This window comes from Dryobates pubescens, chromosome 13 (genome assembly GCF_014839835.1).
Source record: "Dryobates pubescens isolate bDryPub1 chromosome 13, bDryPub1.pri, whole genome shotgun sequence".
Lineage (NCBI taxonomy): Eukaryota > Metazoa > Chordata > Aves > Piciformes > Picidae > Dryobates > Dryobates pubescens.
The window spans coordinates 31,704,670-31,727,660 of NC_071624.1; the positions used below are offsets into that span (position 1 = coordinate 31,704,670).

The 22,991-nt window shown below is 52.5% G+C and overlaps 1 protein-coding gene across 3 annotated transcripts in view; it reads right to left on the minus strand.

The window, feature by feature from the left end:
• PAFAH1B1 (platelet activating factor acetylhydrolase 1b regulatory subunit 1) overlaps nt 1–8,685 on the minus strand; it is a 30,776-nt gene extending 22,091 nt beyond the window's left edge. Inside the window, exon 1 of one of the 3 annotated variants that reach the window (XM_054166640.1) lies at nt 8,567–8,685. The gene's annotated coding sequence lies outside the window, so the exon portion shown is untranslated. The other 2 variants (XM_054166641.1, XM_054166642.1) reach the window with 2 other exon arrangements.
• Between the last annotated feature and the right edge of the window lie 14,306 nt (nt 8,686–22,991).

The window sequence follows — 22,991 nt, forward strand, 5'->3', positions numbered from 1 at the left end:
GACAACTCTGAGCCTTGCTTGTAATGCACAGGGTTTAGTAAGCCTGTTATACTCTGCAATTAAGGGAAGTCTTCAAGTGCCTGTAGGCCCTGAGTAGAGCTGCTTTGCCAAGTGTATTGATACAGCACCTCACAGCACAGCCTTTTGGGCACTGTTTGCTCACTGTGCAGTGCTACTAAAAATATTTTCCCTGCCAGTTCCCTCACAGGTTTACCAAAGCAAATCTATTTCTAACACACACACACACACACACAACCCTGACAAGTCTACACCTGCTTTTTTATCCATTGCACCTACTTCCTAGGGGGTGATGGAACTGACTCTGCTGAAGACCTGATACTGTAGTTTGCTTCTGGAAATAATTCAACAATAAATCCCTGAGGACACAAAGTAACCTATAGATGAGATGCATGCTCCTAAGGCTGGGAGTGCAGCTCAGAGCCACAGCTGAAAAAACCCAAACCCACCAGAGCTCAGAAATGGGCATCGAGATGCTCTAGAGGAGCAAGTTAACCCCGCTGTGCTGCATGCAATATGCTGCTGTCCTAACTCAAGAGCTGCCTTTGGAATAAACTCCTATGCCCCTCTACTTCTATTCTTTCAAGTTGCAATCACTCCTTAAGACTGCTGGCAGTCACCTTTTAAGGCTGCAAAGCAACCAAAGGACCATTTCTGGTGCTGCAAGCTTCCCAGGCACCAACACTGTGTGACCAAATGTGCTGGGAAAAGAGTTTTTGGGGAGAAAAGAAGCCTTTAAATTGATTCAGCCTCGATATTTACCCTCCCTCCATCACTTCAGCTGTGCAGTTCTGACAGAAGTATGACAGAATTAACTCTCAGGAGAAACAGCTCAAGCACAGTCACTACACATCACTTGAGTGCCTTGACACTTTGCTCAGGTCAGAGCTCAGGGCTGTACTCTACATAGAGACTTGAGAAGAGATCAAGTGCAAAGACCCTCCCTTCCAGCCTGCCTGCTCAGCTCTGGGTGAAAATATTCAGATTTCATTGCCAATACTTCATTCAACCTGGGGAATAAATGTAGCTACAGTAAAGAAGCCATTACAAAGTGTGGAAAGAGTTAGGCCATGGAACCTGAGATGGTGCTGGCCAGCATTTTGTGACAGCAGGGAATTGCTTCACCAAAGTAGTTTCACACTCATAGTTAGCCCCACTGGGTTTCCACTGAGCTTCACCAGAAGCCTACATGACTTTTTAGGCAGACACAGGTTAGGGCATCTGGGGGAAGCTGAGGACCAGGAGGGAGGAAGGTTAGTGTTGCAGTGGGTTCAAGTGCTAAGGCTGCTACTCCAAACTCACTCAGCAGTGTGCAGAGTACATCATGTTTTACCTGGCTGACTGCAGCAAGGTATTTCTCATCATTTTTGCTAGGTCAGATACACACACATCCTGTGACAGCAATTCCAGAACGCTGCATTTCAGCTATGAACCCAGAAGAGCTCCTTATGGCTGGTCAGCAATCAGGCACTGGATGGGAACTTTGTTCTTTCCAGTTCTTCCCTCCCCATATTTGGCTTGAAGAATTAAGCAGTAGTAGACTTACACTTGCAGAGGAGGTCACAGGACTGTATTCAAACCTAACCATTTCAGTTATTCAAGTGCCTGTTGGACTGGCAATGTGATGTTTACAGAAATGCTCCTGAAGACATTCCAGTTGTGTATGAAAACCACTGGGAAGGAAGCTTGAATGGACAGTTGTTAAAGCTTCAGAAAAAGAAGGAGGTCTAAACCACAAAGAAATCAAACCAAAAATCCAGACAGAACTTCTCCTCTTCAAGCCATGGGAACCCTGCTGGTCCTTTAGCCACTTTTGAAGCCTGTTGTTTAAGAATGGCTTGACTTGACAAGAGAGAAGGAAAAATGCAATCAGGCTTCTTGTAGGTGTCTCATCTTTCTCATGACCCATCCTCACCTACTGCACTGCTGGCTCCAAAGCACATCGAAGTTGGGAACCAGGCCCTAAGAAATACCTTCCCTCCTCTTCCCAGCTTTACCAGCATCCTTTCTCAGAGTCCCAGCATCCCAAATCTCTCTGCACATGCATTACCTCTCCTGCTGGAGAGCACAACTGGGCTCCCTCTGGAAGGTCTCTCAACTAAGCCATGAGACAAACACAGAATGACTTCTTTCAATGTTGAAGTGGAAAGCACCTCCCCACGTGGAAGCAACATCACCCAGCACAGACCAGGGCCAAGACAGACCAGAGAGGCAACTGCTCTCCATCTGTTGACTGTGATGTGCTGTGGTACTGGCAATGATCCGTCATCAGGACTCATCCCAGCCTCATCAGTGCGACAAAGCCATGAGAGAGACAAATCCCTGCTTGGTTGAAGCAGTGTTAGCTATACATGAGACTTTAAAATCCATGCATGATGCTAGAACTTCACCTCCATCCTCTTCTCACTGCTGCAGGTGAAGCCTAGGCTTGGAGCTCCTCTGTGAGGCTTCCCCCATTCCAATCTATGCTTGCTGCTTACAAAGCCAGCTGAGAGGGAACCGAAAAACTTCTACCCTTACTGCTTTAATGGGCACCATCTGTTCCACAATCCTTCCACACAGCCACATGAACACCACCATCCTCTCGATAGACTGCAAAGACACAAGCCTTTCAACCCTCCAAACTGTTTAGCCCTGCTTTCTCCTCACCCCCAAGTCGGGAGCATCGAGCACAGGACAAACTGCCGACATCGTTTCTTGCTGGAAGAAACAGTCACTGTAAACAGGCTTGGTGTCTCCAACCGATTCTCCTCCAGTCTGAAGGAAGGATGACCTTAACACCTTTGCTTTAACATTAAGCTACCTCCATGCAGACAGGAGGCGGGGAAGAGACCCGACTAATTGACCCTTAAGAACTTAGCATTTGTAGAGCACAATAGGAACAATCACCGCAGATAGAGGGGAGGTATAAACCATGTCCATCGGGAAGGCCGCTGCTGCCTCAGCTCTTAACCAGCACGGCATGGTGCCATAAACCTGCTACCTTTACCCCTCCCCAGAGGAGGCACAGCAGCTGACTCACCACCCTGCTGGAAAACACGAGGTGCTTCGGGAAAGGCCAGCTAGGCCCTCACTCAACAACGGATCCGAGAAGATGCCAGGACAGACATCTGCAGCGGCACCACCTACAAACCTCAACCACCAAGAGCTGTCCTGTAACTGGAAAGACCTTCTCACGGCTGCAGCAACGAGGTACTGGTTAAAAAGATCAGGCAAGCCTTCCAGAATCAACAGAATCCCAACCACAAGGATGCATTTATTACATTTACTTAATGACACTCCTGATCCAAACAGCCCTAAGCAGCCAAGCCAAAGTGCTGGGCTCTCCCTCAGCAGCAGCACCAGGGAGGGAATCACTGGAGTACTTCTAGATGTATTAACAAGTACTTGGAATTCCTAATGTGGCTTTTTTTTATATAGTTATGCATGCATCAGTGCTCCTGATACTGCTTAGTATGACAATGCTGTGCACACACGAGGTGCTTCAAAGAGGAATGTATGTTTAGAGCACTGATGAAAGGGATCACAGGATCCACCTCTTCTGCAAGCACCAGTTTTCTGTGGAATTTCCCCAGGAGTACATGCCAGCACGAAGTGATATCATAGGTGGCTTCCATGCCAGTGAACTCAAAGCAAGATAAAACCGAATCACACCCATCTAATCCCCTAAAGAGGGAGCAGGAGGCTAAAGAATGAGCTTTTAAAGAAGCTGAATGAGACGAGCGTTGCCTCATTCAAGTCCTGCCTCAATGAGCATTAGGAAGGAAAGGCCCTTCCTCAAACAGCTGAGGTGGGATACCAGCCAGACACACACCTTTGTTGGGGCTCACCTGCAGTCCCCAGCAAGTTTGCCAGGTTGGAATTCAAATCATTCATCAGACAAAACCCATGGTTCTTTCAGATGTGCTTCCCATGGGGAATACTCAGCAGCAGGGCCCAACACAAGGATGGAATGAGGAAAAGGATTCTCCTGGAGTAACTGCAACAAGAATGGGTAACAACTCCTCTAAGCCAAGGGTACCCAACGGAGCTGACAACACAGCTACAGCTCAAATCCCACCACTGCACCTTCAGCCACGGCAGGAGATGGCCACATGCACACTCCTTGGACAGCACTTACAGAAAGAAGTCCACAGAAATAACTTGCTGGACTTAAAAACTAGTTCTAAACAGGTCAAGATTATGTGCTAGTGTAATTTACTCTTTTAAAAGCTCAAACTGAGGTGTAACCTACTCTGTCAGGCAGATCAAAAGAGCAAGCAACATCACCCATTAATAAATACCTGTGCTCACAACACCCAAAAGCCACATGAGGAGCCCCACTCCACTCCTGTCAGTAATGCAGCAGCTCCCAGGAAAGCCATTCCACCCAGGCAAGGCTCAAGTCAACCAAACACATTTTTAGCAGGCAGGTTTTCTGCCAATGAGATTTAAGCTCTTCTAAAATGCAGACCAGTTGTAATTTCCCCAGCAGATCTGCATCCACAGACAGTACACCACTTACTACTTCTCCATAATAAACCTGACAGAAGAAAGCCAGACCCATTCTGATTAGCACATATGGCTCTGATACTTGGGAGAGAACTTCAGCTGTCATCTCCAATTCCATGTTATAAACTGAAAAGTCTCCCACATGAGATCTGAAATTTACTACCAATCATCACTGATTTTTATTGTCCTCTTCATTTCCTAAATTTAGGCCTCAGCAGCTCCTATTCTTAGGCTGACAAGTACATAAAGGTTCACTTCACAGACATTTCAGCAGCTCTCTCACAGTCTTTACAGGCCTGAAGTTCACAAAGGGAAGGGAAAGCTGACCAAAACAAAACTACTGCCCTTGGTGGTAGAGGAATTCCAACCACTCAAGTTCATGAAGACCAGAAGCAGCTCCAGGACTCTCTAACAGCCTTGCAGTGTGTTTCTGAGCTATAAAGGCAGGGGTTCTCCAGCTGTTGTTTACCCAGAGGATTTTACAAGAGGGTAGAAACCTGATAATTGGCACTGATGGGAAGTGGTTATAGAGTTCTTGAAGACAGACAAGGTTGGAGCGTTGGGCAAGAGAGTCAGCAGATGTTAGTGCAAGAGCTGTCCCACCAATTGCAAGTTGGATAGGCAGGAAAGTTGAGAGCAGAGAATACAAAGCACTGAGCACTCAAGGCTGGGTGGAGTATAGGGAAGAGGAGAGGCAGAAGGCTCATCAACACCGGCAGGGCAGAGCTCAGGAAGTCACAAAGGTAAGTGTTAATGCCTGTTTCTTTTACCGAGCAGAAATTAACAAGTTCCTCCTGCAGAGAAAGTAACCAAGGACCAAAAAAATCAGCCAGAGCTGTAAGGAGGCAAGTGTCGTACTGGATCCTCCACTGCTCTTAGCCTGGACACATTTTTAGACAGTGAACACATCCATGGAACCCTCTAACATCCACGCTAAGAGACTGAACTGCATCTCCCTGTAATTTAATTCTGGGCAAATTAAAACCAAACACAGCCTCATCTGTGGCCATCCACCATCAAACACTGGACTCTGGAACTGAGACAGACCCAAGAGAAAGCCAAGCCTCAACCTGCTGCAGACACATTCGTGTTCAGCGTTGTCCTTGCTCCGATCGGCACTCGATGCGAACGGGAACGCCACGAGCCGCGTGTGGAACAGGAGAGCACTTCTACGAGCAGCCCTTCCTAGGTGCTTCCTCATATCCCTGCTGCATTCCCCAAATCCTTTGTTCTAAGGCCTTTCCTGCACAACTTTAAGCACGGGCACTGCCCCCATGATGCAGCAGCGCCCATGTGGTACAACGACGCTCCAACAGAGCCCTGATGCTCCAAAGGGCTTCCAAAAACCTTCAGATGTTCCTTTCTGTCAAGCCAGCACAGGAAGAAGGGAAATGCCATTTAGTGCATCTAGTAACAAGAGTTACTCTGCCACAGTCGCCAGAGGAAGTAGGGATTCTCTTTCCTGTGTGTCCACCCATGGTCCAGTCTAGCCAAGAAGTTGCATGTACAAAAAAACCCATAGCAGCAATCGACAATTCAGAGAGCCCTGGGTGCAAACCCCCCGGGCAGCCAGCCCCATTCTTACCTAAAAAGTGTGATTCAAATAAAATTCAACAAGTGAGTGTCTTAAGCCAATCAATTGAAAGGGTTATCAGCCACACAATGAAGCAAAAAAGCCAGTAACACAACCCAATCCAGCTTTGCACCAGTGACTGGTCACTTCTCCCTGTCAGACAAATCCAGATCCACCCTGCAGAAAAATAAGCCTCCCAACAGAATGCCAGATCTGTTTCGTTTCAGAAGGTTCCTGCACCATTAGATTCTTCCCCTAAAGAAGAGGCTTCATTGTTACGGCAATTAGTATTCCTCCACCCCAGCAAAGGGAGAGGAGAGGAGAGGGAGGGAGGGGGGGGGAGAAAAAAAAAAAGCCCTGAAAGGGTAATCTAGCCATTTCGCAGCTTTGCCTCCTTACTCCACCCAGTCTCTGCTCTGCTCAATGGCTGCACACAGCATCCATAAACATGGGAACAGCAAAAGAAACACGCGAAAATGAGATCCCCGAGAACAAGCTCGAAATCTGCACTGAACTCCCCCCCGTGAAAATGTTTTCTTTGTCTGGTTCCCTAATGGCATTTTTCCTCCTTTAACGAAACGACTCTTTAAGGGCAAATAACATTTTTTTTTTGAGAGAGAGAGAGAGAGAGAGCGAGCAGACCCTCCCTCTTCCGAAAAGCAAATGCTGCACAATCATTTACCAAACGATCAGCACTGAATGTAGGCTCTTTAACCCCCACCTCCTCAGACTATAAACAATACTGTCGTAAGAATACACCACTGACAAGAATCTCCACTTAAATACACAACCCAGCCCAGGTCAAGATGCCCAAACGTTTCTTTATGGCAAAACCCAATGTTTAATTATTATTATTATTATCATCATCTTTTTTTTTTAAATGCAGCTTGGATTAACCTTCCCCCATCCTCTGGTTAGGTAATTCATTATGAATTGACTTGACCTGCACCAACCAAGCCCTCTGCTGCAGCACCATCAGCAAGGGATACCAGGGATACTGTGGCAAAGAAAGGGAAGGTGTCCCATTCTCATCGCTATTAAAGGTCAAGTTTAACGGCACCCACCTTAAATTTTACAAGGGAGAATACAGGGGAAAAATAGAAGGGAAAAAAGAAATCTCGCAGCCCCTGAACTGAGCAAAGGCTGAACTTTCTCAGGGAGGCACCACTCCCACCCCCCAGCTCCCATCAAAAGCCCTGCCTGCGTTATAACCTCCTGACGAAACAAAACCCCAGCAGCAGCAATAAACAGAGCGTTTTCGCAAAGGCGATGGCTACGAGAAGGCTTCCGAGGGAGCTCTGTGATTGTAGGCAGCCAGGCAGCGATATGACCCCAAGAAGGAGAGATTAGCCCTCCCTCCCCCGTTTTTACTGCAGCTGGCTCTGAAGGTCTGAACCACCTCCTTATCAACGCTTTCCCTGCTAGAGCACTGCAGGAAAACAGGGTGGATGTGAAACAAATTCCTAAAATAACCCCGACTGCTTTCCCCTCCGTTCCCAGCCCTCCTTGTGTGCTCTGCGCCGCGGCCGACTCGGCAGAGCTGGGCCAGCTCCAGCCCAACGCCTGCCCTGCCCTCGGAGAGGACGGGGCAGAGGAGAACGGCAGCGAAACCTCCGGGAGGCACTGGGGGAAGGGATGCTCGGGCTCCCCTCCGGCACACATGCGGCGGCCTCCTCGCCCCACACTTAGCATTTATTTTTTAATCTTTTTCAAAATAACAATCCGCGCCCGGCCCGCCGCCTCCTCCCCGGTATCTTGCTAAGTCACCAGAAGCAACGAAGCGGCCTAAAGCGGGGGGAGGACGCGAAGGCCGGGGGAGCCGGAGCCCACGGCGGGGGCTCCTCTCCGCTCCCCGCACCCCACCCCGCTCCCTTGTCTGGCCCACTCCTCCCCCGCGCCCTGTTTTCCTGCTAAGTCACCGGCGGCAAGGACGGCGCCGGAGGCCGGCAAGGGCCAGCGGAGAGGGGAGGGAACCGCACCCGGCGGCCCCCACCTCACCCTACCCCACCCCACCCTGCCGGGGCGCGGGGACCGTCCCCCGCCTCGCCGCCCTCCCTCCCGCCCCGTCGCCCTGCCTCCCCCGCCTCCTCCCCGGCTCCCTCCTCACCAACGGGCGCGGCCGCCATTTTGAGAGCGAGCTGGAGAGAAGGAGGGAGGGGGCAGGAGAGGGAGCGGAGGGCGGGGAGCAGCAGGGGAGGGGGGACAGGAGAGGAGAGCGGCGTCGGCCGCACGGCCCGCCGGGCCCCGCTGCCGACCGGGACAGCCTCCCGCGGGGGGCGACGGCGGCCGGGAGAGGGGAAGCAGGCGAGCAGGGAGGGAGGGGAGGCGCGGCCCCGGCCTTACCCGAGCCGCCGCCAGCGCCGCCGCTTCTCTCTGCTCTGTGGGGGCCGGCGCCACCCGCCTCTCCCATGCACCGGTGCGGCGGGGCGTGGCACAGAGGAAGGGGCTCCGGGAGGGATCCGGGGAAGTCCCGGAGGCTCTCACCGTTCGCACCGCTCCGCTCCGCGCTCTGTCAGTGGCGCCCCGGCCGCCAGGAGGGAGGGAGGGAGCGGCGCGGCCCGCCGCGGCTCTGCGCATGTGCGCGGCGGGGGCGGGGACAACCGCCGGCCGCCATCTTGGGGGGCTGAGGCGCAGGGTGCGTGTCCCGGCATGCACCGCGCCGCCCGCCTCCCGGCCTGCCCCGCGCCCCGCTGCGGCCTGTGGGCCGGGCCGGGGCTGGCGCCGGTGCCCTCACCGGGTACCGGCTCTCTGGGCGCCCCGGGCATCACCGACCTCCCTCTGCCGCCGGCTGTGGTAGCTTCTTGTAAGTGTCCCTTCTCGGTGCCGCTGGTGCTGCCCTGTCACACACGTAAACCTCCCCCCGCCCCACTCGAGTTAGTGATAAAGCTGCGTTAGGACGTTTGTAAGTGACAAAAATCCCGCAAATACTACTGAAGAGACTAATGCGGCTGGAGGGGCTAGGAAGATAAAGAAAAGGCAGAGTAAACACGCGTTTGTCTAGTGTAGTTTGGGGGCTGCCTCGTGGACTGCACGCGTGGGGAGTGCTGGCTGAAGTGAGGCTGGCAGTGGCTGGCTGCGCCTCGGGAGGCGATGGGGAGACCTGAGGTGAGGCCCTAAGGCAGTCCAGGCTGGCAGTGGCTGGCTGCGCCTTGGGAGACGATGGAAAGACCTGAGGTGAGGCCCTAAGGCAGTCCAGGCCGGCAGTGGCTGGCTGCACCTTGGGGGACGATGGGGAGACCTGAGGTGAGGCCCTAAGGCAGTCCAGGCCGGCAGTGGCTGGCTGCGCCTTGGGGGACGATGGGGAGACCTGAGGTGAGGCCCTAAGGCAGTCCAGGCCGGCAGTGGTTGCCTGCACCTTGGGAGACAGTAGGGAGACCTGAGGTGAGGCCCTAAGGCAGTCCAGGCCGGCAGTGGTTGCCTGCACCTTGGGAGACAGTAGGGAGACCTGAGGTGAGGCCCTAAGGCAGTCCAGCGCTGGAGCCCTCGACACAGGAAGGGCATGGTCCAGAGGGGGGTCACAAAAATGCTCAGGGGTCTGGAACACCTCTGCTACGAGGACAGGCTGAGGGAGATGGGGAGTTCAGCCTGGAGAAGAGAAGGCTCCAGAGAGACTTGAGTGTGGCCTTCCAGTTCTCGAAGGGGGCCTAGGAGAAGGCTGCAGAGGGACTGTTCCCAAGGGCCTGCAGTGGTAGCACAAGGGGCAATGGTTTGAAATGAGAGCAGAGCAGATTTAGATTGGATGTTAGGAACAAGCTCTTTACTGTGAGGGTGCTGGGACAGGTTGCCCAGGGAGGTAGTTGAGGCCCCATCCCTGGAGATACTCAAGGTCAGGCTTGACAGGGCTCTGAGCAACCTATTCTAGTGGAGGATGCCCCTGCTGACTGCAGGGGGCTTGGACTGGATGACCTTTGTGGGTCTCTTCCAAACCATCCTGTGATTCAGTTCTTGGGTTTGCAGCCCTTAGAGTTGTCAGTGCCAGTCTGGGTATCAGTGGCAGCAATCCTTCCCCATGTGTTCTGCAAAGTCCTCTGTTTGGAAAGCGCCAGGGATGAGCTGGCAGCAGCCCCAGCCCCTGGAACGGCTCTGCTGCACTGGACCCAGCTGCAAACCAGAGGGAGCCCTGCTGTGGCAGGAAACTCTTGACATGTGTCACTATCAAAGACCAGTGACCAAAGTCACCTCTACTGCTGGCAGGCAGAGCAGCCTAATGCAATGCTTTAACGTGGGCCATAAACTTCTCTGCAGTGCTGATTTGAGGGAATAAAAGCTTGATGGAGAATTATGTCTGTGGCCAAAACCTGAGGCAGCTTCAAGGGGCACTGAGAGTTTCATAATCAAAAGCTGTAGAGATTTCTCTGTTTGTATTGCAGGTAGCAGCTGAGATTACTAATACCTGGGTTGTGTGTGGGGACTGGGAGCAGCTGGCAGTGCTTTCTGTCAGCTTCACTGTTGTGCAGTGGCTTTGTGCTCAGTCTCTTTGTTTATGTTGTTAGTTTCTAGAGGGGCAGGCCGGAGGGGGCTATTGAAACACACTGCAAGGCTGCAGATGCATCCTGGAGATTCATCAACCTGCATTTAACATTTATTTTTACCCCAAGTTGACTAGATTGCAAGGTTCCTAGGCTGCACCCAGAGGAGTATGGGCAGCAGAGCAAGAGAGGGCATTCCCCCACTTTACTTTGCTGTGGTGACACCCCACCTTGAATACTGCCTCCAGTTCTGGTGTCCCCAGCAGAAGGAGGACACAGAGTTGTTGGAGTGAGTCCAGAGGAGGACCACAAAGATGATGCAAGGGTTGGAGCACCTCTGCTATGAGCACAGGCTGAGGGAGCTGAGGTTGTTCAGCCTGGAGGAGAGAAGACTCTCCTGAGGCTTCTTAGAGCTGCCTTGCAGTACCTCAGCAGAGCAGAGTAAGAGGGAAGAATCGCCTGTCTTGACCTGCTGGCCACACTCCTTGATGTACAAACCCAGCTCCTTTTGATTCTAACTCCATTTTTATCTCAGGATATTCCTAAAGCAAACATCTGCAACTTAACACAGCCAGGCCCCAGAGCCAGCCAGGCCCCAGAGCCAGCCAGGCTTTGTCAGGGTGGCTTTTACCACCCGGGGTGGCACACGGGGCGGCACCCACCACGCCAGAGATTGCATATCTCCAAACCTTGCTCAAAGGGTGCTGCTGAAGGCTGGCAACCTCATTCATTGATCACTCATAGGTTGCCTATGAATGAAAGTTGTCATTAACATGCTGTGTGTGTGCAGCTTTGTGTAGCAAAACATCCGTAGTGCCTCTACCGCTGCAATCAACTCCTTTACGTGTTGCAAGCCCGTGGTGGTGCCTGACCTACAAAGGATGTGAGCTCCCACAGCTCCAGAGCTGTGAGAGAGGAGACAAACAACAACACAAAAATGCCTCCGCAGAGTTCCAGTGAAAGATCAACTCAGTTTGAGGTGGGGAATACATTCTGGTGTCACCAGTCCTGTCAGGAGCAGGTGCCTGAGCACACACTGAAGGAAAATTAACTTCTAACTGTGTCTTGCTGTTCAATTTAATGAGCCAATGGGCATGTCTACCTGTGTCATTAACCCTGGCACTGCAATAAATCATGGCAAGGGAAGATTTTTCTCATCTTTTTGGTCACTAGTAAATGGTGACTTCTCTGTGGCTTAGCAAGACTTCCCTCCAGAAATGCAAAGTCACTTTGCTCTGCTCTGCTGAGACCCCACCTTGAATACTGCCTCCAGTTCTGCTGTCCCCAGCAGAAAGACACACAGCTGCTGGAGTGAGTCCAGAGGAGGCCACAAAGATGATCCAAGGGTTGGAGCAGCTCTGCTATGAGCACAGGCTGAGGGAGCTGGGGTTGTGCAGCCTAGACAAGAGAAGACTCTGGGGGACCTTAGAGCTGCCTTAGAGCTGAAGGGTTCCTGCAGGAAGGCTGCAGAGAGACTTTTCCTGAGGGTGTCTGGAGACAGGACGAGGGGGAATGGTTTGGAGCTGAGGCAGAGCAGGGTTAGGCTGGAGCTGAGGAAGAAGTTCTTGTCCTGTCTCCTATGGAAAGTCCCTCCTCAGCCTTCCTGCAGGATCCCTTCAGGTGTTTGCTCACTCCTGTTGCGTTGTGCTGCTCAGGCTGGGTGCATACGTGGCAGACAGCTGCTGGCAGTGGCAGTGCTGCCTTGCTGGACCTTGGTTCAATAGTCTGAATCTCCATGGATATCGTTCCCCCAGGGCTCATTCTTCAAGCTCACATTAGTCCAGCAGCTCCTTTTCTAGAGCCAAGGGATGAAAGTCCAGGTACAAGTAGCACTTCATCAGCTTATCAGTCTGGGTTTTGCTTGGCTGTGCCCTGACAGGACCTTAGGAACGGAATTGTCCAGCGCTTTATCTGCGAGCTGCCCGCCCGCCTCGCCGCTTGAGTCACCGTTCAGCTGCTGGCTCTTCTGTGCTTCAGTGTCTGCTGTGCCTCACACACAACCTCCTCTGTCCCCACACTGTCAGAGACTGAAAGTGGCCTTTTTTGTGACGCTGTGAAGACAAGGGTCGTGTATAATAACCTTGGCAAAGCTGGAGGTGGCAGAGCATCGACCGCAAGCCTTTATTGCCCTGCAAGAAGGTGTTTTCTGTTCCCAAAGTTTCACCATTTCCATGAGAATTGCACTGCCTGAAAGGGCTGCTTTTTACAGGTTTTATTTAGTGTTCTCAGGAGGCTATTCCTTGTACCTTCAGAATGTGTTTAGGAGGTCAGCTGAGTGGCAGCGCCGTGCACGTCGCAGCGCGTGGCGAAGCGGTGCAGAGCTGATCACAGATCCACCTCTCGGTCTAAGCAGGCAGGCAGTCTTGCAGTCCTCATCCTCATTTAGAGCTGAACGTGCAGATTGGGCCATCCTCTAGCTAACTAGAATAATTGCTGTGCAGAAGTGCCTGATTTGCATAGAAAACTGCTGCAAATGCACATGGAGGTGCTTTAGATCAGATAAATCCCTCCTCGACCTTACAGATATGTTCCTGAGCATATTGCAGCTGCCATTGAGCAAGGGTTGGAGTACTCTAGGTGCAGGCTGTTCCCTCAGCCTGGCTGTTCCAGTCACACCTGTAACCTTCAGAGAGCACTCCTCAGAATGCCATGAATGAAACAATGCAGGCTGGTAGAAGTGCTGCAAACTTGCTTCACAGATTGGTGCATCCAAGGGTGGAAAAAAAAAGGCAGCTGTGAGGCAGGAGTGGACTCTGTGGAAGGGCTGGGGGGGGACAGTCCAAAGCATATTAGCATGAGGCAGGAGTGGGCTCTGTGGAAGGGCTGGGGGGGGACAGTCCAAAGCATATTAGCATGAGGTAGGAGTGGGCTCTGTGGAAGGGCTGGGGGGACACAGTCCAAAGCATATTAGCATGAGGTAGGAGTATTAAAAGAGGGGAGCAGAAACTCACATCAGTGTATTCTTAATCCACAGTTATCCCAGATTTGGATTAAACTGCCTTCTGGAGGGGGTTTCAGGGCCCTTTGGAAGTTGGAAGTGTTTACCTTTGCTCACAGCATTTCTCCTTCTAATGGCTTCTTGCTTCCCAAAAGGACTGGGACGAACCTTCCTGCAGGGCACCTCAATGGAATGGCTGCTGAGTCAAAACTCAAAGCAAAGATCTTGCTTTTTCAGAAGGCTGGATGTGTGCTGAGACTGCTCTCAACATCTAAAAAGCCAGGGCAGGTTGCTTGGAGTGTGAGGGAACATTGCAGCTTCCTGGGGAGCAGGAGGTGGGTGGCTCACAATGCCTTGTGATTCACGTGGGTAGGAATGCACCACCACCAACCCCTGCTCAGATACTCACACACACCCCAATCCAATTACAGGTTTGACACATCCTTGAAATGAAACTTTGTGAATGCAATTACCCTGCTTAGCTCTGCTGTGATTCAGGATTGTGCCAGCCAGCAAGGAAATACTTCAGCTGGAATCTGGCTGCTGGTGAGGAGGCAGTAACCTCAGCTTGCCTTTCTGCCACTGTTCTGCCTCTTAATTCAGGTTGTGTTATCTGAAATGGGTTGTGAAGAAGGATCAGTTAGAGACATCACCTCCTGTAGTAGGGATTTGCTAGCAAATGCATTGGAAATTGTAAATGGAAAGAAAACAAAGAGATTTGGAAACTTTTGTTGGGCAGCAAATGCACAGAAGGGAGACCAAGCACTGGCTGTGCCTCCTGGGATGCCACACTGCTGCCCATGGATAAGTCCAGCATTGGAACTACATGGCAGCAGCAGAGAAATGATTCCTTCTGTACTACATGAATGGAATACTTCTTGGAACATCTGAAATGCCAGCATTGTGAAGTCATGTTTATGAAGTTTGCTTCTGTTTGTGTGTGTCACAGAACACTAACCAAGGATTGGGAAACCTCTTCCAAAGGCAGGGGGAAAGCTCTGGGTGACAGTGAGAGAATCACCTGCCTGGTCTGCAGGAAGTGATGTGCTCACACTCTGCTGGCTGCAGAGCTTTCTCAGGCCTCTCATATACTTCTGTTCTTGTTCTAAGCACAACTGAGTTTCCCTCAGTGAGCTTATGATGTTTATGTGTCTAACTAGAAAATAACCTTTCAGGCCATGACACTTTTTGGCCAGGTTAGAAAGAGCACTTAATTCAAACTGCCTTGGAGAGGGTGAGTTGCCCCTGACTCTCTGCTGCTTTTCCTTTGTTCATTCCCAACAGGAAGCTCTAAGCAAATTTCATTACATTGCTGTGTGTTACCTAAAGGAACTGATAAAGGCAGAGCTCTGTGGTTTTGAAGGGCTGTCTGTGAAAAGCCAGGGAGTAGAACTTGACCTGAAGGTAAGAACCAAGCACCCAAGCGTGGCATCACATTTTGCAGGCAGAATGGCCCCTGGGCTCAGTTAGAGCTGCTCTGAAAGAAGATTCTAGTTACATAATCCAAGGTTTCATTGAATAGCTTCAGAATCCAATAAATTATTGTATGGCTGGGAGAGACAGGGCAGAGAGTGGTCCCTGCAGGTGACAGGACATGATTTTCAGGGTGTTTGCCCTTCGTTTTACATCAGAAGTCTTCCTGGCTTGCCCAGCGACGACACAGAGCTTTGCCTGGGAGCAGGAGGTGAGGCTGGAATTACAAACATTACAGCTGGGAGGCTGAGTTTCTGACCACTGTGGTGCATAGTGACACCCTGGGTTCGCAGTTGGGTTGATAAAGAATGACAGCTGGAATTGGGAAGAATGTCTAATGGAGAGTGATTTACTGATTCTGTAAGGAAGGGGAAGGAACTCCTCTTTGGCTCATTTGCAGCAGCCCAGTGGATTTCCCTTTGGCCTGGAGAGTTTTCTCTGTCCCCATTTTCAGGCTTCAGTGTGTTCTCTGTATTCCCTCCTTTATCTCCTAAGAGAGCCTTTTCATTTTGAAGCAGGCTCTGTGAGGGCTGTGCCTGGATTTGGACAGCTTAATGGCATGGGGCAATACAAAGGATCTCCCAAGATTTCTTACAGACTGATAAAGCAGAAGGGCTGTTGATAGGAGCTCTATTAGCATCTCTTCATGTTGTGTTTACAGAGATGCTCAAAACCAACCAAACAATTTGCCTCTTTTAAGGATGGAACCCAGCCCAGAGCTGGCCAGGACTGCAAGCATAAGAAGTTTGGACTTGCAAAGTTGTTTCTTCCACAGTGCTATTTCCTAGGACTCCCATTTCACAGAACCACAGAATTGGTGGCAGGGTTGGAAGGGACCTCAAGGATCATCGAATTCCAACCCCCCCTGCCATGGGCAAGGGCACTTTCCACCAGATCAGGTTGCCCAGAGCCACATCCAGCCTGACCTTAAAACCCTGCAGGGATGAGGCTTTCATCACTTCCCTGGGCAACCTGTGCCAGGCTCTCACCACCCTCCTGGGGAAGAACTTCTTCCTAATGTCTAATCTAAATCTCCCCTCCTCTAGCTTGCATCTAGTTGCTTACCAGCTTGGATCTTCTTCTTGGATCTAGAACCCATCAAGCTGATGGTAGCTAACAGAGCTGAAAGAAATCACTTTTGGTTTGGTTGAATTTGGCACTGTAACCATAATGGAAAAAACCCAAAGCCAAGCAGTGGCAGGGAGAGGGCACCTGACTGACATCTTATGGCAAGAATAATTCAGTTTGGTAAGGCTGTGGAAAGGAAATTGAATTCTGGGCAGACAACAATCACTGCTGTGAGAGTCTGGACTTGGAAGTGCTCAGCTGTAAAGGATCACCAGGCACTTCTGTAGAATCCACCCTTCCCTACACACCTGCAGGACCAGGCTCTCACACAGCTGGTAAATACCCAGCTAAGAGCTTGGCTCTGCAGCAGACAGAGACACAAGAGCCATTTGTCACAGCAGAAAGGAATTAAACAGCCCAGAACCTGCTGAGTTACTTTAGTGAGGTGGGGAAGTAAAGTTAGGAGGAAAAAGAACCCATAGTATTCATTCATGGAAAAATGGTTTGGTGTTTGGAGGGGCTGATACTCTTGGACAGACTTCTGCTTCCTCCACCTCCTGCCTTCTCCTATCCTGAGTGCCACAAAGATGATCAGGGGGCTGGAACACCTCTGCTACAAGGACAGGCTGAGGGAGCTGGGGGTGTTCAGGCTGGAGAAGAGAAGGCTCCAGGGAGACCTTACAACAGCCTTCTAGTACCTGAAGGGATCCTACAGGGAGGGACTGTTTGCAAAGGCCTGCAGCAGCAGGACAAGGGACAATGGTTTGGAATTAGAGCAGAGCAGATTTAGAATGGATGTGAGGAACAAGTTCTGCACCATGAGGGTGGTGGAACGCTGCAACAGGTTGTCCAGGTTGGTGGTTGAGGCTCCAGCCCTGGAAGTAGAGATGAGGCTCAACAAGGCTCTGGGCAACCTGATCTAGTGGAGGATGGCCCTGCTGGGGACAGGATGGCCTTTGGAGGTCCCTTCCAACCCAACCCCTTCTAAGGTTCTGTGATCCTATGTTTCACCTTTCATTCCAGGGTGAGCAGAGTGGGCTCTGTGTGCTGGCAGAGCTTTCAGAAGCGTTCTCTGGATGGAGAGAAACCTGCAGGCAATCGCAGCCAGGCAGCCTTTGTTTTCATTGTCTTGACAGAAGCAGCCCCAGCCCTGACAGCCAGGATGGTTATATTGTGCTGTCAACAAAAGTCAGCTCAGCTTGAAATGTCTAAGCAGGGATGCTCCAGGGGAAACAAACCAAATTCCACCTCCACCCCAGGACATCAATCTTCAGAGTGTGTAACCTGCTGGGTTCTGCAGCTTCGTTGGGAGATACTTTCTACAAGCTCCCCCTTTCTTTTAGTCCAGGATGTTGGGTTGGACTTGATGATCTTTGAGGTCTCTTCCAACCTTGGTGATTCTGTGATGTTTTCCCCACAGGGGAATCTTTCCATGCTCCAAGTTAATTATGCTTCTCCCCCCTGGGGTTTCCTTCCTCCCCAGGAACGTAAGCTACTGCAGTCTGTTTCGGGGGGGTAAGAGCTCAGTGCTGTGATATCTATGTACTCATCTGAAAAGATTATACAAAATCTGAATGCAGGGGAAGAAAGAGGACAGCTAGGGATGATCCCAGGGCTCACAGGGCATAATATCTTTGGCTGGCTTAAATGATTGTCCTGCAGCAGTGCTGCATTGTGCTGTGCAGAAGGTGTACATTTTAATGAGGTGAGTTAATCCTTATATTCTAGGAACAGACCTTGATAGCATTATCTGTCCCTGCTCACCATACTGGATGCATTGGAGTGCACAGAGCTATTTTTGGGCTGCCAGAGCAGTTAAAGAACAACAACCTTTGCACAGGGAACCAAAAGTTAGTTACCTGCAGGCTATTAATCAGTCACTGAAATCAGAGCCAGAAACGGCTGCTGGCCTTTGCTGTGAGCGCTGAGGAGGAGCAGTGGTGGTGAGCAGCAGCTCCCTGGGTGTTTTGCTCAGCTCCACTTTGGGTCAGTGTAGGTAGTGACAGCCAAATGACAAGGAGAGTGCCACAGACTTTGCTGAGGCAGCCCCAAATGCTGAAGGTTTGTCACAACCCCCTCGCCCCACAGCTGCCACCCTCCGCATCCACAGCCGCCAGGTTCCGAAGCCTCTTGGCAAGGAGCAGCAAGTGTGGTACTGACACCTGAGGAGGGGGAAACAAGCCTCCAGCAGGGCTAAATGCCACGCTGGGAAACGACAGCCATGCTTGTTCAGCAGCTCCTTGCCAGCCTGGGAGACAAAACGCTGTGTGCTGGCTGCTGGGCTGCAGGGGCAGGCAGAGGAGTGGAGAGCAGAAAGAGCTGAGGCAGCCGAGCGCCCTGCGGGGAGCGCGGTGCCCACGAGCTGTTAGCCAGCACTTGGGAGCTCCAGCTCTGACACACAGCACAGGAGAGCCTCTTGCAGCCTGACATTTACACCTGGGGCTGCAAGGCAGCTAAAATCCCTGGGTCCTTTCCTTGGTGAGTGCTAGCAGCCCAGCGTTTCTGTGAGGCATAAAGGGGAGCAAAGCAAAGTTACACAGAGCTGTGAAGCCAGGATGGAGAAGTGAGGTCAAACATCAAGCAGGAGCCTCTCTGACATAAACTGTGAGCAGTGAGGGCTCCACAGCCTCCCTGGGAGGAGGCTCTGGCACAGGAGCAGATACCAGTGCCTCCTGCAAGGTGATGGAGGTGCAGATAAATCAGCAGGGACAGTAAGGAGCAAAATGCACCCTGCTGCCCCTGTGTCCCCACTTCCCAAGAGAGCACTGGAATGAGACATTGGAATGGTCTGCCCAGGGCAGTGCTGGAGTCACCATCCCTGGAGGGGTTCAAGGAGCCTGTGGACCTGGTGCTTAGGGACATGGTTTGGTGTTGACCCTGCAGTGCTGGGTTGAGGGTCAGACTGGATGAGCTTGAAGATCTGTGTGATTCAGTATGTGAATGGAGGAGCATGTGGCTCTCCTCTCAGCACCAGTGCCAGGCTATGTTGGCTTAAACTGTGATTTTGGAACTGCAGCATGCTTCCCTCCAGTATCTGTGGCATATGGACAACAAAAAAGAGGAAGACAAGTCCCATAATCCCCCCTTGGATAAGCCAACATGTTTGCATTCAGTTAAACTGTGGCTGCTTAAGGACTGGGAAAATCCAGCCCTGGGCCACCTCACCTCTTCTTTGCCTGCTCTGCTTCTTGGAGCTCCCAGAGAGACCCCCATCAGAATCCCCTTCAAGGTGCAAATGAACCTTGGCTTTAAATTCCCCAAGTGCCCCCAGGAATGATTGCAGCCCTGTTCAAGCAGTGAGCAGGTTTTTGTACAATGATTGCAATTAACAAAGGCCCTTTCTTGCAGATCATTCCTCATGGGTGCAGGAGCTTGCCACGAGCTCCTGGCTGCATCCTCAGGCCAGCTTAGAAGCTCTGCAGAACCTCTTTGTGCTGCACTTGGCATGGAGCAGGAAATTGCAGTGCTTGGAAGACATTTGTCTTTGAGATCTTGAGGTAACAGGATTGATGTTCACAGCATCGCTTCAGCTGTTCCACTGTGTGTGCTCCTGCTGGATTTTGGGGGGGAGTTCATTCATGCCCCATGGCTTTGCTCTTTGTGGAGTAATTTACATCCATGCAAAATTAATGAGGAGAAATCAAACCCAAAGTGTGGCCTTTCTCACTGAGGTTTTGCAAGGGCTAATGACAAAGCAGGGTGCAAGGCAAGGGGAGGATCTTGCTCTCGGGCAGGGGCCTGATTTTACCATATCCTTGTCCACTGCTTTGTGTTGAAGCTGTTTCTTCCTTTTGATCAGTGCTTCTTGCCAAGTGGCAAAAAAAATACACAACAGCCTCCACGGGGCAAAAATTGCTGTGAAACTCATCAGCTGATAGCAGCTTGGGGTGCTGAGAAATGATGGTGGGAAGCAAGGCAGGAGGGAGTGGGGGTAGGGACTGTGTAATAATTTAAAGGCTTTGGAGGAGAAGGCAAGAAGCTGATTTCATTCTCATTTAATGATTAAGGGAGGAGTCTGTATCCATCCTAGCAGACAGGGCAAAGGGAAGAGAGGAGGGGATGGGGAGTGGGGTGTCTCTTTGTGAGCACACCAGTTGGGACGAGCAGGATGGCTGGAGCGCAAGAGGGGAGCTGCTGGCAGGGTCCAGAGTAAGACAATGCCTTAGCAGGTTGGCAGTCAGCTGCTCAGAGATCCTGTGGCCCTGGCATTAGCCAGGTGGCCAGCTCCCCACTCAGCCTGCCAAGTGAGCTGGTGATCAGCTGGGAGCCAGACAGAGTGCCAGGTGGCCAGATCCAAGGCTCCACATCCTATTAACTGTGACACTGCTCAGGAGCCAAGGGGAGAGGCAGCTAGGAGAGAGGAGCATTGCTGGAGCACCCCTCCAGCCCCTGCTTCAGCTCCAGCTGCCTTCACTTTTGCTAGGCAGCCTCCTGCTTTTCTGGAGGCTCTGCTTTGGGTGGGGTTGGGTTTATTTTTAATCAATGAAGCTGTCTAAACTCCAAATGCTTCACTAGTGATGGCTGCTGCTTCCCAGCACCTGGCCTGCAGGGGGGCACTCCCTGGTTCTATCAGCCCTTCCAGCCCCGGCTCCCGTACCATGGCCCATCCCTGAGGGGCATTTGCCACCCAAACTTGCCTCTTTTTTTTGGCCACAGTCAACCCCTTCCTCATAACAGAATCACCTGCAGGGGTTTTCTCCTGTCCTCCCTTGCTGTGCAGGGGTTTCCTTTTCATCCCTCAGCAGCCCTGTTACCTCCCTCAGTCCCTGTGAGCAGCAGCGCTCCTGCACACCCTCTACTTGGGCTTTTTTCCCCCTCTCTGCTGTCCTCTCTGCTTCACTCTCTGGAGCATGGCTTTACAACTGACTGCAGGACTGGAGCATGGAACAGAGTGAGGCCAGCAGGAATCCTGGAGGACGTGGGAGTGCTGATGAGGAGCAGGTCAGGGCTCTGGGCTCCAAGGTCGCCAGAGGTGACTGTGGCTGTGCCTCTCTGTGCGTGAGCTGCCGATGTGCCTCCAGACGTCGTCTGTGTGGGGAGGGAGGCTGCTTGCTGCCCGCCCTGCTGCAGGAAACATTCCTGGTGTTTCCCAGAGAAGCTCTGGCACAGGGATGAGGACCCCTGCCCTCGCAGCAGGGCTGCAGAGACGCTTTGGTGCTGTGGCAGCGCTCTGAAGCTGAGGGGAGCTGGGGGAGGCGCTCCGACCACAAATCACAGCTCCCTGCTTCCAGGGCCCTGTGTGTCAGCAGTAGCACAACGAGGCTGGGAGAAGGCTGTGGAGCAAACCCAAGGAGCTGAGTTTTGTTGTCTCCTGGTGAGGAATTACTCTCCCCAGCTCTGCAACATGAATCCACAGCGCTGGCTTTCAGCTGCCAGCTCCTCAGGGCAACGTTTTGAATGAAGTCCTCTCCTGTCTTTTCCACCCCCCCGTATTCATTTCAGGCTTTGTAATCTCCTCCAAACCACGGTGAAAAAACCATCACAAACAAATGAAAGAATACCCAAAGCTAAATGTTGACTCTAAACCCCCTTTTTCCCCCCCAATTATTATTACTAGTTTCCCCCCCAGCTCCCTCTCTTAATCAGCCTTGTGGCACATGGGAACAGAGAGATTTTAGTTCCACTTCGTTATTATGGGGGTTAAAAACCCCACACATCTGACAGTCAGGCTTAAAGCACCTCACCACCTGCAGCTATGTTCTAATCTGTGGAACACAGGGGTGCAAAGCAGGCAGGCAGGCAGTTTTCCCTGTCCTTGGGGCAGCTGTGCCCAGGGAGGCTGGCAGGGCTGTTCTGCATCTCCTCGGGGCCGTAGCAGCTCCCGGCCGGCGCGCAGAGCTGCGCTCCCTGCGCGGGGGATGGCTGAGGTGCGGTGCTCCATCCTCCCCAGCGGGTGGGTGATGGATGGGGAGGCCGTGGTGGGGCTGGAGCAAGGGAAGCTCACCTTGCTGGCTGCACCCTTAGAAATGCCCAGGCCTTAGCGTGAGCTAGGGTGCAGCAATGCTGCCGCAGCCAGAGCCACCTGCAGCCAGAGCAAATCCTTTCACCCTCAGCCCCTCCGGCAAAGGGGACGGGCACCTGCCTGCAGTGTGGGCTTCAAACCACCAGGGAAGAGAGGTGCAGGAGAGGTTCTTCTAGCCCCGAGACAGCGCTCATCCTCTTGGGCTAAAAGCACCTGAAAGATGCTGTGTCAAGGACCTTGAGGAGCGGGCGGGGTGCTGGGTGCCTGACCTCGGCCAGCAGCGGCTGCGGAAGGCTGCCAGCCGCGCGCAGCTTGCCGGCCTCAGCCGGTGTGCCAGCCTGGCACGGGCACTGTGCTGAGCAGGGCAGGGGCAGAGCCGCCGGGCGGTCTGCGCTGCGGAGCGGCCACACGAGGAGAGGCTTCGTGAACAACACAGACACGTAAGCACGGCAGGAACCCCACCTCCCGGAGCCGGCCGAGAGCGTCGGGGGTGGGGGTGCCACAGGCAGCCGCACTCCTCCCGGCGTCATCGGCTCCGTCACAGCTGGGCTGGAGAGGGGGCGGAGAGAGGATGATGCAAGGAGCTTGGCACCGCTCTCCGCAACGGCTGCGCCCTTTCGTAAGAGCCCAAGGAGGGCTGGCATCCACCCGGGCAGCCCAGCTCCGTGCGCCGGGAGCCCTGGCATCCACCCGGGCAGCCCAGCTCCGTGCGCCGGGAGCCCTGGGATCCACCCGGGCAGCCCAGCTCCGTGCGCCGGGAGCCCTGGGATCCACCCGGGCAGCCCAGCTCCGTGCGCCGGGAGCTCTGGGATCCATCCAGCCCAGCCCTGCGCTGCCACAGGCTGAGCAGAGCCAGCACCGACACTGTTCCTCCTCCTGCGTTTGCTGCCCAAGCCTCTGGACGCCGGCAGCCCTCTCCACTCAAAGTTCATCCCTCAGCTATCCCATTTACTCCCCAACACCCCTGCTTAGTCACTTCTATCCAGAGCTCATTACAAA